Source organism: Gnatocerus cornutus, unplaced genomic scaffold (genome assembly GCF_029298725.1).
Source record: "Gnatocerus cornutus isolate USDA-ARS CGAHR unplaced genomic scaffold, icGnaCorn1.1 Chromosome12, whole genome shotgun sequence".
NCBI classification, from domain to species: Eukaryota; Metazoa; Arthropoda; class Insecta; order Coleoptera; family Tenebrionidae; genus Gnatocerus; species Gnatocerus cornutus.
The window spans coordinates 1,366,475-1,381,964 of NW_028275360.1; the positions used below are offsets into that span (position 1 = coordinate 1,366,475).

The 15,490-nt window shown below is 36.1% G+C and overlaps 1 pseudogene; it reads right to left on the minus strand.

Annotated features, from left to right (window-relative positions):
• Positions 1-10,922: 10,922 nt before the first annotated feature.
• LOC148166851 (uncharacterized) lies at positions 10,923-11,545 on the minus strand (annotated as a pseudogene).
• Positions 11,546-15,490: the final 3,945 nt, after the last annotated feature.

A 15,490-nucleotide genomic window follows, 5' to 3' on the forward strand; every position in this document is an offset into this window, starting at 1 on the left:
ATTTGCAGTTCCTGGTATTTTAATGGATTCTTAATTCATGTATGTCGTTGTCTAGTGTTGCCATATCCAAAGTATGTGGACTAACATTTGTAGGTGCCATTTGTTCACGAAACAGAAATTTTGTGGTTCCTCTTCCAGTTTTCCATTTGAGATCTTTCACAGATTTGTATGTACGCAAGTGATTTGGTCACTTTTGTTTGCAAGAAACTTTAGAATGCTGAAATGTACTGCTTAATTAATTTGAATTAGGTTTTAGTAATGTGATGCTTACTTCAATTTTTTGACTCCACAGTTCGTTACTCACGATGCTCCTAAACTGTTTTCGGTTTTCATTTCTTCGTCGTGTGCATCAATTACACTTATTAATGCCAGGGTATGCCGAATCAGTCGGAAATTTTGTTTCAGTTTCTGTGTTGGTATCAGTCTCTGTAGTAGTTTCAGTCGCTGTATTAGAATTAGCAGGTTTTTTTTCTGTTTTTCTCATTGTTATCTTCGAGAAATAAGAATTGCACTGTTTCTGTAATAATGAACATCAATAATCAAATATTTATGTACCCCAAGGATCATTACCTTCTTTCACACTTTGTTGCAATATTGTCTCATTTTGGTCATTAAATTTTATTAAATTAAATTATTTTGTGATCCAGATGTTGCTGTGATTATTTGTGATCCAGAACGCAGAAGTAGTTGTTACGTTACGACCTTACGTACCATCGTTCAGTATTTGTAACAAAAGAAAAAGTAAGGTACAACTTCTATTGTGCATTTTGTTTATTCACCAAGTTATTTAAAACATTCAGAATGGCCAGATTTGTGTCCGCCAACGGTTCCAGAGCAACCGTCTGACGCTCTACCATCGTTACCAGGTGTGCTTTGAGCCGGTTTATTTCTTCTTCGGTTCTTTTTGAAGGATTGCACCTGGAACTTGTGGATGGCAAAGGTTGATAATTTAAACTGTTCTGTTGTGGGTGTTTGTGGAGATGGTGAGAGTGCAAGTAATGATTCTAATTCAGGCTAAAGGTCATGCTCATGCACAGGCTTAGGAGAGATCTAAAAGGAATACTGTCATTTAAGGAAGAAGTTCGTATAAAACATTATGTGGTGTGTTTTACAGTAAAACACATTGGTAGTTGTAACTTGTTTATTTAAGTGTCTGGACAAGTCGGTGGTCTGTTAAGGAGCGATTCCACTTGCTTGGTCTAGCCCAGACCAGACCAGACATCCAAGATTTTGAGAGACGTTTTTACAATTTTTCAGTCCCTTTCTGCGTAGTCAGGGGTGGAATTGCATCTTAATGTTTTATCTTATGTTTTAAACACAGAAAGGGGCAAGCATTTCTTTGAACAAAATTTAAGTTTAAATGACATTAAAACATTAAAAAAATACAGTGCAAAAAAGAATTGTTGGTTGCTTTCTTCAGACTAATACAATTTCTCGCAACTTGCACAAGCGCAATAAAAATAATTATTCCATCCATCATGTGTGAGGTTGCTTTTGAAAGAAAACGAAATTGTTGGTAAGTTTTTATTTATTAACAAATTTTGTAAATAGATCTAAAAATGTTTCACTTGTTTTGGTCAATCTTTCGAGAGCATCAGCTTGGCGTTCCCCTATTTTGACCAGGAGGCTGCGAAGACGGTTCGCCTCATCTTCTGTTTTCAGCAACTTTTGACCCACGGTGTCTTCGGGCTTCGTCTTTGTTTGAGGCCCTCCTGGCCACAGGACTAGCCCTACTTGTGGATGGTAATTGGGAAGGATTCTACAAGAAACGAATGTTATTGAGGGAAGGAATATTTTCTATAAAACAATTACAGTAGGATGTTCTTCGCCGGCACAACTTGGAAGTGCGGAGTGTTGAGAGACAGGTTCAACAAGGATTTTCTATAATACATAGGTAAATGTAAACAAAAATTAAACTCATCTTAATTATTACATGAATCTATTTAAGTAACCTAAAATGTTATTTTAACTGAAATATAATAAATGTTAATTGGTCCATTTCTTGGTTTTGCAAAAATGGAACTTTAATGTGAAGACTTACCTGAGAACCAAGCTCTACGGTCTCATCGCTAGCATAGTGTGGCCTCAGAATTTGCAAGATCTTCAGATCTAGCTGATTTACTAAAACTAAATCTGGATCCTCACTGGGGCCGGCACCTCCTGTTTGTTCCTGCTTTTTCCAAAAGGCCAGGTCAGGTCGAGGATTTCTAATCCCGCCAGCACTAAAATTTATACAAAATTATTATGGATTTAAGAGGTAACCATACTAACCCGCTGCCACTACTTTTTGTCCTTCCGGACTCTGTCAGACGCATTCAGCTTTTGGGTTAGTTCTTCCCAAAAGTTGAACACTTTGGCGGGGTCAGAGATCTGATGGCGAGCGAACGCTAGATGTTTTAGCATAAAGTCCACCATCAGGCTCTTTTGCTGAGGCAGTGGCTTTCCGGCACGTTGTTTTCCTTTACCTTTGTCCATCTAAATTAACACTTCAAACATTGTAGAATTGTTGATATGTTGTAATTTCATACGATTTTTACCTTTCTTTGTTTACGTAGGCGAAGGGGCGGCAAAACTGGTGGATGAAACTCCCACAATGCACAAAACTACTATAACAGCTTCTTCAGCACACTTTGTTTTTTCAGCATTTTATCTTCGATTTTTAACGGTCTTTTAAGAAGTTAAAATTTTATGGCATCTATCCCATTTTTTTAAAGTATCTTTAAAAAGTTTAAAATTTTAAGGCAGGCACCTACCTTGTTTTTTGTTGGGTCACTCTAGAACACATGAATACAATTTCGTCCAAACAAATTTTGCTTTTATAAAGGTATATTATAAAAGCAAAACACTGTTTTTTTATCATTTTGCTCCGTTTTTAAGATATATTTAAAATTTAAGATTTTTCGAAGATTTTCCCCTAATTTTAAACGTATATTTAAAAAGCAGATATTTCAATGATTCTGTCCTGTTTTTAAGGTATAAGGCATATTATACAAACCTATGTGGATAACGATTTTAAAAGAAAATTGATAGATTTTTCCGCCGGGATAAAACACCTTGTCTGTAAAATTGATATAAAACTGTATTTTTCGAATTTGCCGCTTTAATAGGTCCATTAGAGTACTCAATTTGGAGTTGTTTATAGGTATCTATAAAAGAACTCACAGTGGGAATTTTTTTTTAAGAATTGGCAGAACTAATTAGTCACCTGTTTCTTGTCAAGTTCTTGGTCAATTTGGATTTTACGATTCGTGTTTAATAAATTGATGCGTGAACAAAAAATGTATCAATATAATTGAATTGTCCTTTGCGGCCAACAATAACTGTACCTAAATATAATAAATGTGAATACTGGCTGTAAGGTTAAGTTGCGTTATATCAAAATTCAGTGACAGTGAAACTCAATAAATGTTAAATTTTAAATTAAATTTGAAAATCAAGTGGCAAGTCGTGGTTACAAAACCATTACCAATCGTGTAAAACGAAAAGTCTTAAGAATTGGAAAATTTAATTTTTTTATTAAAAAAGGGTGCAAATTCGAAAAAATAATATAAAGGACTTGTTTTATAATGGCATTGGTGCACTTGTAACATTACAAAACTCGCCTACGGCTCGTTTTGTACATCGGGAACTCGTGCACCAAATTGGCCATTATAAAACACGTTCTGTAATATACTTTTATTAATGAATTATGATTATAATATTATATGGACCTATTCAGTACAGAGATGAATACGGTTTCAATCAAAAAATTCTCCTGTTGAAAAGCAAATATGTCAAGGATTTAAAAAAGTAAATTGTTTTTAAAATTAGTGAAAATATAAACTAATTAAAAGTATATACAAAATTTTATTTGCAATGATAAACACACTTCAATTGAAGGAATATAAAAAGTAAACAAAAAACAGGTTAAAATACTGATACTGAGGGCATTTTTTTAATTACACTCCTCCGATACCCATAAGTTATTTATTTTGTCAATCAGATAAAAATTTGAGGGAGTGCAATTGCAATGTAGATAAATTGAAACTCTAAAATTCTCCTCATTATAAAATTTGATAGAATACTTTTTTATATTGATTTTAAATGCAACTTTGTGTTTTTCAATCTCATGGTGTAGGAGCTCTTCTTTTCAAAAGAGGTTGCCTTGATTTTCCTTAATCAATCGATTTTTATGATCGATCTTGCAGGAGCATCACATCTCATATCCACAAGGTTTACTAATTGAAGTTAATCGTTTAATATCTACAATTTTCACGTTAACTGGCGAAAAACAATTTTGGGCGAAGACATGCATTAATTCTGTTTAAAAAAGATAGTTTAATGCTCTACAGTGTTGTGACAGCTTTTGCACTTCTGACGTGTTCTGTTTTTTTAAATCTTCCACATTTAATGTTGGTGTGTCATACACCCTTTGATTAATAATCCTCCATAGAAAAAAATCTAATGGTGTCAAATCGGGACTTTGAGGTGGCCACATATTCTCAGACCCTCGACCTATCCATCGATTTCTAAACCTTTGATCTAAATATTCAAGGACAATTCTATGGTAATGCGGTGAAGCGACATCTTGTTGCAGCTACAAATTTCCTCAGGTATTTAGATCAAGATCCTCCAACAGTTCAGGCTACTCAGATAGTAAAAAATTCAAGCATTTTACACCATTAGGATACCCATCAAAAAAGTAGGGACCAATAATGTGATTATTTATATTGCCAGCCCAAACATTAACTGAGAATACATTTTAAAAGTGTGTTTCACGAATCCAGTGCGGATTTTCTTGGGCATAATATTGGCAGTTGTGGCGATTTACTTCTCCGTTATTATTGAATTTGGCCTCTTCACTGAATAGTACTTGATCGAGGAAATTAGGATATTCATTTAGTTTTCTTCGCGCTCAAATTTTGTCTTTGACCAAATTTACCCCATAAGGAATTTAAGCATATTTTTGCAACAGGTCTCTTTCTAGGATTATTTTCTATTTTACCCAATTCAATACCTAAATTTTCTTTTACAGCTTTTCTATATTCTTCTTCTGATTCAAAATCATTTCTCCATTCATTTTCTCTAACTTTATTTTCATAAATGCTTTTACATATCCTTTAAACATATAACTCGATTTTTTTTCAAAATGCCAAACTTCATCAATAGTTATTATTTTGTATTCTTTTTCAATTTTTTACTTCTTTTGTACACCAGGTTCCTTTAATAATTCTTTTGAGATTTCGTATGAGTACATTTATCTATTTGATTCGGCCTTCGGTCTTCATGAGTTAATTTGCACACAATTGACATAATGGAAATGTTAGTTTTTCACCGCCAGATTTGGATTTATTTTTAACAGGTAAAACGGGGTGATACAAAACTCTTGGAGGTAAAATTGCACATTTGATTAAACCATACCGATTTGAATTATACAAAGGAGGTTTGAATATTTTAGTAGGATGTCCAACTGGATAATCATCATAACATTGTACTACTGGATATAAACTACAATTATCTATATATTTTATTTTCTTTCCCTTAACTTTCAGTTTTGTTGCATTAGTTCTTCCTCCGAAGAATGCATTTCTAGGATTAAGTTCTTCAATTTCTTTATATTTGTTTTAACTTTGTTTCATTTCTTCTTTATATTTTTTAGACTTAATCCAATATCATTCCCAAATTTGTATTAAATTATAGCCTTTGTTTATTTGCTCGCTTCTTTCTCTTGTTTGTTTATAAAGATCTTCCATAGTTGTTTTGTTCTTATTATTAATAAAATTTGAACTATAACATTTTGTACAACCATGCCAAAAACAATCGTGATATTGATAGACTGTATTAGTTTTTTATCAAAGCCATCAACTTTTGATCCACATATTTTCACTTCATTATCATTTAATGCATGTTTTATATTTGGAATATCAAAACTATTCAACCAAGAAATTAATTGTGGAGAATATTGATCTTTTTTTAGATTATCAACAACTGCTTTCTTAATATAATTTTGATCTATATCTAGCCATACACACACCAGCAATTGTAATGTATCTAAGAGGATCTATGTTAGCTATTTCTAGAAATTGTTTTTTTAATTGAAGACATTCTCTTTGTAATACAGGGTGAACCCGAATAAAGTACAAAAATTTTAACTACAATATCAGAGACCGCTGTAGATAATAATTCTGCAAAAAAAATCAAAATTTGAATGGAGCAAAACCCTCCTGGATTACCCGTTGTGGTGACTTTATTCACGGATTTGAAGATATGAGGACTAAATTCGAATCTACTTGACCACGCTGTGGATTATCTTGGTTTGATATATTCGAAGGACCAGAATTGAAATTGAATTCGATTTTTGTAGGTATTTACTGTTTGACGGCTTACAGACTATTTAAAACTAACTGACTAAAATCTAAAAGGCCCCACCCGTCAAGGGTTTTACCACCAATGGGGTGGAATGGAATATTTCACACGCCGCCTCCTTGAAGTTAAAACTTCAACATAAAGAGGCTGATTAATAAATAAATATTTCGAATAAACAATGAAATTACATTTTATAGAATAATGCATTATTATACACAAGTTAGGCATGTCTTATGACTACACTGAAAAAAATGAAAAACACTTTAAAAATGAAACAAAACACACCTAAAACTAAAATATCTGTACATAAAAACAGTGACCATGCATGAACATAATGAAAAAAAATCAGAAAAAACTAAGGGTTAATGAACTTGATCAATAACTCCTAACTAATTATTGTCTATTGGTAAAACGCACACTTTTTTTACCGAACGTTTAATTACGCCACTTGCTGTTTTGATTGACACTATGCGCACACAACCGTCACTACCTGGGTGCACCTCTACTACTCGCCCCAGCTTCCATCGTAGACGTAGTAAATTGTCTTCGAATTCTACACTATGTCGTCTTTGGCGAGGTTCGTCGCGTTTGCAATTACTCTTTTCATTTGGTTTTTCATGTTTTTAACTCGTTTACCAAAGTTCTCCAAAATGGGGCGAATGGGCGGGAATGAAATTAAATTTTACACCCTTTGATACGAATGGGTCGGATATTTTTTCTTGAAAGTTTTGTGACCGGAGTAATTCCCTTTCGGCACCTACAAAATTGGCATCGTTGTCGCAAAAAATTTCGGCAACATTTCCTCTGCGGGACATAAATCGTTTGATTACGCCTAAAAAGGAGTCTGACGTTAAATTTCCGAGCAGCTCGAGATGGATAGCTTTGGTAGCTGAAAAGATTAAAAGAGCTACGTACTCTTCGACCTTTCTTGAGCTTCTTCTTTCTGGCAGTCTTCCCAATTCCTAAGGCAGCGACCGCTGGCCCGTTGCAATCCGGTCAGATGCCCCGAGCGCCCAGGATCAAGGGGGGTGAATGTGAGCTCGGTCCCCTGGCACAACCTTTTTGCTGCCTCCCTAAACTTGGGGTTGTTGTACATCACTCGCTTGACCTCCCAGATGGCGAACATGTTGGGCCCGACTTCCCAGCTGACCTGGACATCGGCCACCACCGCACTCCCCATTCCATTCGAGATTACCAAGTCGGGTTTATACAGCGTGCCATCCGGATGTCTGACGTGGGGCTCCTCCAAAACCTATAGGCCGTTGCGACGGCAGTGAGTGGCCACCTTGGATGCCACAGCATTGTGGCGGCGAAGACGCTCATCTTTAGCTACGGGACAAGCTTGCGGTATATGACAGATTGTTTCTTCCTCCCGACATCCCCCACGGCATCTGCGGGCCTCGGGAGGGTTGGAGGTGTATGCCCACCATTTTTTTAAATATTGATAATAAACTTTTTTCGATTTTCTTTTGCAGGAATGATTTCAAAAAACATTACAATAACACATACAAAATTACAGATGCCCACTACAATTGATCGCTTCATATGAAGCACACACGCTTTTCAGAATCCAATAGAACTCTTCCATAATTACTAAATTGGATTAGAATAGAACTTTTTAAACTTATTTAAAGCCAATTCCACAATTTCAACGAATACTTTCGGGAAAGCTTGGCTCCAAGATGTGTTGCCTCGTTTACAATTATGTGTTCAACAAGATGGTGGCCATTTTGAACATCTATTGTAGTGTTGCTTTATTGTCTGTTTTTTGAATAAAATTCTATTGGTCAGCTTTAATGCCTTGTAGCTTTTTAACTAAAACGAAAAAAATAAAATTAATTGCGGATTCCAAGACAGTTTGCCTTCCTTAATTACCCCATTAGTCTATGGCCGTAACGTTACCTAACACCCTATATAATTGCAATATCTTCCTCTAACTATAATTAAAAAAACCTTGAGATTTCAACAGACATAAGTCATACATTACTTACATTGAAATGATCCTGACAACAGCATCTACTGCCTTTATTCGACACAAAATCACTTCGCCGCATAGCTCGTTGCCAAGCCATTCTTGTTTGTTCGTCTTGAGGAAGACTAATAAACAGTTTATCTGGTGCTGTTATTGAGATATTTCTACATTGGGGAACAACACACGTTTTGTATGATTTGTTTCAAGCTCATACTTTTATGCAAAATACGCTAGCGGCTCAAATATTTAAAAACAACTGGCTCAGTAAGCTAAAATGACCCATCTTCATTTGTCGGTGGGTCATTTTTGTGGTCTTCACGATTTTCGTGTTCTTCCACAGTCTTGGGTCCTTTTCTTCGGTGGTGGTTTTTTTCTTTCTTGTTGTCTTCTTCGGTGGTTTTCTTCTTTCATCTTCGGTGGGCTTTGTGCTTCCAGTGTGGGACCTTTTCGTCTTCTTCTTTCTTCTATCCTTCTTCCATCGCGAGTCTTGGTCTTTTGAATCGTTTCGTGGTGGTTTCCTCTGTTTGCTTCCGAATTGTTGGGTTGTCATGTTTTGCTGCCTTCTCGAAGTGCCTCCTGGCGATTTTCTGGATGACATCTTCAATGGGTGAAATCTTCAGGTCATTGTGGATTTGTTCGTTGATCATGATTGAGGAGTGGGTAGAGTTCCTGATTGATCCTTTTTGCCTTGATTTCTGCTTCATTGATGTGTTTCTGGAAGTCAAGTTTTTGGTCCAGGGTGATTTCAAGATACTTGATTTCCGTCTTCCATGGGATTGGTTTTCGTCACTGAACTTGATGCTTCTTTCTGGTTTGTGCTTCTTTGGTCGCTTCGTGAAAATGAATCCGTTGCTCTTCTTCCCCTTGACTCCATTTTTCTGTCCATTTTTCAACTTCCTTCAGGTGGGTGTTGATCTTCTTGGCGAGTCCTGCCGTGTGTCTTCCTTGGGCCAGAATGGCCTTGTTGTCCGCGAACGTCGCGATGACGGTGTCCTCCGTTGTTGGAACGTCCGCGGTGTAGAGCAAGTACAGGAGCGGCCCTAGGACAGAACCCTGAGGGACTCCTGCTTTGCTCCACCTCTTGGTGGATTCCTCTTCATTGACTTTGACCTGAAAACAGCGATTAGTAAGGTACGAGTGGATTAACTTACCGTAGGCCAGCGGGATCCGGAAGTCTATGAGTTTCCGGACGAGCCCTTGGTGCCAGACTATGTCGAAGGCCTTTTCAATGTCCAAAAAGACTCCTGTTGTCATTTTTGATACGTTGAATCCTTGGATGATGAAGTCTGTGATCCTTGTTGTTTGGTGTCTTCCTCTGAATCCGTGTTGTTCTTCCGGGACGATTTTTCTTTTCTTTGGATGACTCGTTCGGCTACCTTGCTCAGACTGGAGAGCAGACTGATGGGTCGGTAGCTGGCGGGGTCCTTCTTCTTCTTTCTTGGGTTGTAGATCATAATGATTCTTGCTTCCTTCCACGCTTCCGGAAACTTCCGGAGACCTAAAATTGCATTGATTATTCTCAGTAGTGCTTGTTTACCTACCTGTGGCAATTTTTGGATTGCCGTGTTGGTGATTCCGTCCTTTCCCGGAGCTTTCTTCTGGTTGAAGTCCTTGATGATTCTTTCGATTTCTTCTTCGGTTGCTTCATCCATCCTGTACCATTCCGGTATCTGGAGGTGATGTTGGACGTTGTGGTCGGTTTCCATTTTTGTCCTTCGAGGGGTTGTTGGTCAATTGTTTTTCCATCTTCTCCGCGAAAACTTCTGCCTTCTCCCTGTCTTCGATTTCTTCTCTTTTCTTCCTCAGTGCTCTTGCCATTCTTCATGGTGGATGATCTTCTTCGTTGAGTTCTTCCATTTTCCTTTCCCACTTCCGATTTTCTTCTTCCCTGAGAATCCGGCTGAGTTCGTGGTTCCATCTGTTGAGTTCACTCTTGTCCTGCGGTGCGAGAGTTCTCTTAAACACGCTAAAATGACTCAAATACAGCATTAATATATGGAGCGCGGAGGTGGTGCGCCACTTTCTGGACAGCCTGTATATTCCATGTACACAATAGAACTGTCCACGTCAGCAAAACTGAATCGCCCTTAACACATTCATTTTTTCAAGGTTGGGGGGATAAAGGTGTTTATATGACAAGTATCTCACCGGTTTTACAGGCATGTCTAATCATTTCTTACTAAAAGTTTTTAATTTCGCTCACAATGTCTCCTCTATATTGCTTAAATTCTTTAAGCATATCCTGCAGGAGCAAGTTTTGGTGTCTGAGAGCAGTGTTTTGCTCCCAGAGCAAAGAATTTTGCTCCCGAATCACCAGGAGCAGCTCCGTGGTTTTCAGCATTTGTTCTGTTGCAATTATGTTGGTGCTTTTCTTCTTTTTTGGTCCTGCAACTTGTAGAGGCGGTAATTTCTTGGTAGGGATAGGTGAATGAGCAACTGATTCTACATAATAGTAAAAATAAAATAGGATACATTGTTGTTTGTGCAACAGAAAAATTAATCAACCAGCTATTGTCAATGAATTTGATTCAAAATATAAAAGTGGTTAAAATCTATGATTTTGATTTTATTAGATATTTTTGCAACGTATTTTGTACTTCAAACATTAACTGGCCGTGACTAGGGCTTGGAGAATGGTGGATAGGTTCATTTTTGAAGGTGGAGGCAATAGGTTCGTTAATAACTAAAAACAAATTAAAATAATTACATCAACAAAACTGAAAGTTTTCAAATTTTTACTATGGTTTTAAATGGATTATAGTCACTAGGCCATTGTGATGGTAGTCGAGATTTATGCATCTGAAGCAAAAAGTATGTTAAAAGTACTATCTTACCATGGTCTCGGAATGTATCAATGCCTCCTTGAATCCCTTCAATGCTTTCTGTGCCTATAAACGCGAGCAGCTTTTGATCTATTTCTGTCATCGGAGGGGCCTCGTTCTCCCCTCCTCCCGTTTTTCTAATCTTGCGTTTATAGGCACTAGCTTTCTGTTTAGTACGGGATTTCAAACCCCGTATTTTTTTTTTCAATTCCTCCACCGTCCTATGAGTTGGAGCCACTGCATTTACATGCTCCACCACGCTGCTCCAAGCCCTGTCGCGATGGAAATGAGTGAGTTTGGGTCCCTTCAGTGGGCCTCACGAAATATTTCTTTTTTCCACAATTTCGTCCACCTAAACCGAATATTCGGTCTACGTAAATTTTTTTGAACGAGTTTTGTTTTTAAAACATAAAAATATAGTTAATTTTTACATTCACACACTCATTACTTAAGAGGAGTCTTCACATAGTAGGTGACAATTTAAAAGCACATACAGAGAAAATACAAACGTAAAAATGCCGTAAAACACTTTCTTAGGGGAAAGATTTGTAAGCCGCAAATGGACATTTTATTTCAACAATCGTGTTTTTATCTACGAGCCCGTCTGTTGAAACACCCAAAAAACACATATTTTTGCCTATGAATAGACCACATGGTTGTATAGAAATGAAGTTTTCTTTTTTTGTAAATCTGCCTTCGCAATTTTTTCAAGTATTTTGTCATGGTTTATCGATTTGGCATTTAAATTTAAAGACTTGTATAGAATAGAGTCAACAAGTTCTGACGTGTTTCCAGTTCTATGTTTACAAATTTTTGCAAAATTTGATGTTGTTCATCATCGTTAACCAAATTAGGGCCCGATTTCATGTTGACTTGCGGCATTCCAAATCAGAGTTGCGCCTTAGCAACCCCAATCAAAGTGATGCTACCTTAGCAACTGTGTCAACGCAATTTTGCGTCACTGACTTGAAATCGAGCTCTTAGTGCACTTCGGTAAAACTGCGATTAGACACGCCAATAGATCTTAAATCTGCCCAAATTCGAATTCATTTTGTGGTCTAAATTGTCACTAACAGTTATTTTCATATGATTGGCGCAAATTGTGTCAAGACTATAAAAATGATGACATACCAACGACCAAAATTACTTGTATAAAAATTTCTGTTGTGCTAGTTGTAAAACTAAATGATTTTACAAATATAAATTCAAAAGTTCCGCAATTAAAATTAAAAGTTGACTTGTTTTGCATTTTTTACAATAGGATTGGTTTTTGTGAAATTACTGATTTAATACACGAAGTAATTTTCCTGGTGTATAAAATTTTGACTGTTACTTGTGACTTCATCACCAATCAAGCTTTTATCAAAATCAAACTGTAGCTAAAAAGCTCTAATTCAAACAAGGGAATGGAGGGTTGGTAACAAACGCAGGTACCTACAAAATGACCCATGGAACTTGTAAATCTTTCGACAATTTACTGCTTCCATTACTTGCGGTTTAAGGTAATAAATCGTTTTTTGCTCACAGAATAAGACCGAACTTTTAATAATGAAATTGAACGGAATCATATCTCCTTTATTTATAAAGCAAAATGAACCAATTTTGTAAGATGTTGTTTTGATACATAGTTCTACGTAATGCTTTTTTCAAAATAATAAAATAACGTCAAATATAGTGTGAAATGGAAAACTGTTAAATTGTGCATCAAATAACTTCAATTTCAAGAAAATTCCGAAGTTTTTTTTAAAATCTAAATAACAGTCTTTTAGTAATAACAGTAACAAATTTATACTCAAAAACTGAAGTCGTTATCTTTTTTAATAAAGAAGTTATTTACCCGTCAATTTACATGGGATCTCCCATAAGAGAAATGGGTGAAGACTCCTCTTAAATTAAATTCTATCAAATTTTATACAAAACCTGTACTTACGACTTATTTTCCATCGGAAGTTCTAGTTGGCGCAATTGATGTTATAAATTTAAAGTTTTTATCGAAACATGAACATTAAGATGTATCTAATACGTTTCTATGCTTACATGTAAAGTACATCATAATAGTGAAGATACAAATAATTTATAATAACATAGTTACTGTTTCATAATAGCATAGTTACCGTTTCATAATAGCATAGTTGCTCTTAATCCATAATATTCAATGTATTTTTGAAAATGAAAGCAACTGCGAAGACAAAAATCTGAAGATTTACATTTATTTATATTAATTGTAACTCAAAATATCTTGGAAAATGCTTTTCTAGCTGTTTCGTCGCGTTCAAAAATTAAGTTAAAAGTTGGAAATTTGCAGAACTGTTGGGTGGTAGCATTGCCTAATTCGTACATGTTTCGATAAAGCTTTGTATTTACTACGGATATTAACTAATTCATAAAAAACTCGGACGTTAACAAGTAACGTCCTCGTTCATTATGAATTACTTAATATCCTTCTCAAATAAATAGCTATATTGCTATTGGCATATGCCCTTTCTTTCTGGGCCACTCTGTATTTGCTACAACGACCATGCACTACAAAACAAAGCATCTTATTCGCGATGTTAGGTTCATCTTCGACACGTGTGTTCCTGCAGTTTCCAATCCTTAAATTTTATCGTCATTCCGACTGCACTGCATGTCGTTCATAATCAGAGAGCATAATCTCTCTACAGGCTTTTTAAAGAGGGCCACTTCGGCTAACAGTCGCTCTTTAATTAAGTTATCTTATAGTCTTTTATATTCTCCTACAAATCTTGAAATTGTAGTCCTTAATGGTAGTGTCACTCGGTATTAATTTTGAAGCTTTAAAAATTTTTTTTTTTGTACATGAAGAGGAAACGGAGCGCTACAAACTGATGTGGTCGGTTTTCCTCTAGTTTAACCATATGTGTAATAAACGCAAAAAATCAAAATGAAGACAATGGTGGGAAACCCAACCTGTCTTGTTCCATTTTTAACCAAATGGACGAAAATGATATTCAAATTTGAATTAAAATGTGTGGTACCGAAATATTAAATAATTCTTAAAAATCCTTTTAACTCTTAGGGGTTGATTTCAAGTCACTGCGTTAACGCAAATTTGCAACCGTTGCCAAGGTATGAGCAATGTGATTGGCATTGCTATGTTGCAAATGGGAAACGACAATTAAACCCCCAACCGCACCGCACCATCGTAAAAACCGTAAAAGTCAAGTCATCTGTGCAGGTCAGCGCTACATTATCTTGACGGTTGCTATACAGAATTGGAATAGAACAAAAATTATCGAAAAAAAACAACATTTAATAGTAGAAAAAACAAAATTTATTTCAGAAACAACATGGTTTAAAATTATTTACAGAATTTAGAGGAAAAAAATCACATAGCTAAGAAATAACAGAATTTAAAGAAAAAAATCACAAAACTAAAACAACACAAAATATAAATCTAATCACATTAAATGTTCAAAATGATGGCCCTCCGCGTCTAGGCACATTTGTACTCGACGTTCAAAAGAGTTTGATCACTTGCCGCCCGATTTTCTTCATTGAACATTTGGAAGACATCTCTTATTCTTTGTCTCATGTCCTCTGGTGGTGTCAAATCCGATTAACGCGCTGGCCAAGGGAAGGGGCCACCTCTTCCGATCCACCGATGTCCAAATTGTTCGTTGACATCATCCCGGGCAACTTCGGCAAAATGTGGAGGAGCGCCATCTTGTTGGAACCACAAATTTTGATGAACGTTAAGTGGCAAATTTTCCAAATTGTTGTGCAAAACGTAACGAGCACCATTCAAATGTTCCATGTAAAAGAAAGGACCAATTAGACGATTGTTAATTATACCACCCCAAGCATTGACCGTTCAATGATTTTGGTGGTTTTGCTGTAACATCCAATGAGGATTCACAGGTGCCCACTAATGCATGTTATGTCTGCTCGTCAGAAAACAGAACATTTTGGAAAAAGTTTCTATTTACCCTTAAATTCGCTTGAGCCCATAAGCAAAATTCTCGTCGGTTTTCAAAATCCTTTCCATGGAGTTCTTGATGCAGTTCGATGTGGTAAGGATAATAGGTATTCTGAAGATTTCCTTAACGCTCACTTGAGGGTTGTTATCAGCAATGTTTAAAACCACTGCTTGGTTTAATTCGTGAGTAATGGTCCGATTGACCACCATCTTTTTCCTTGGCTTTAAACTCGCAGTCTCCTTTAAAACAACCATAATTCTGTTGAAAATCTTCCTGTTAGGATGAATCCGTTCTGCAGCTTTGTTGGGATTTTAGCAACATTCACCAAAAATTAAAAACATGTCTACTTTCTCTTCAAAAGTGAAAACGAAAGACATCTTGTTTGAGACTTCACCACACAATAAAACAGTTTA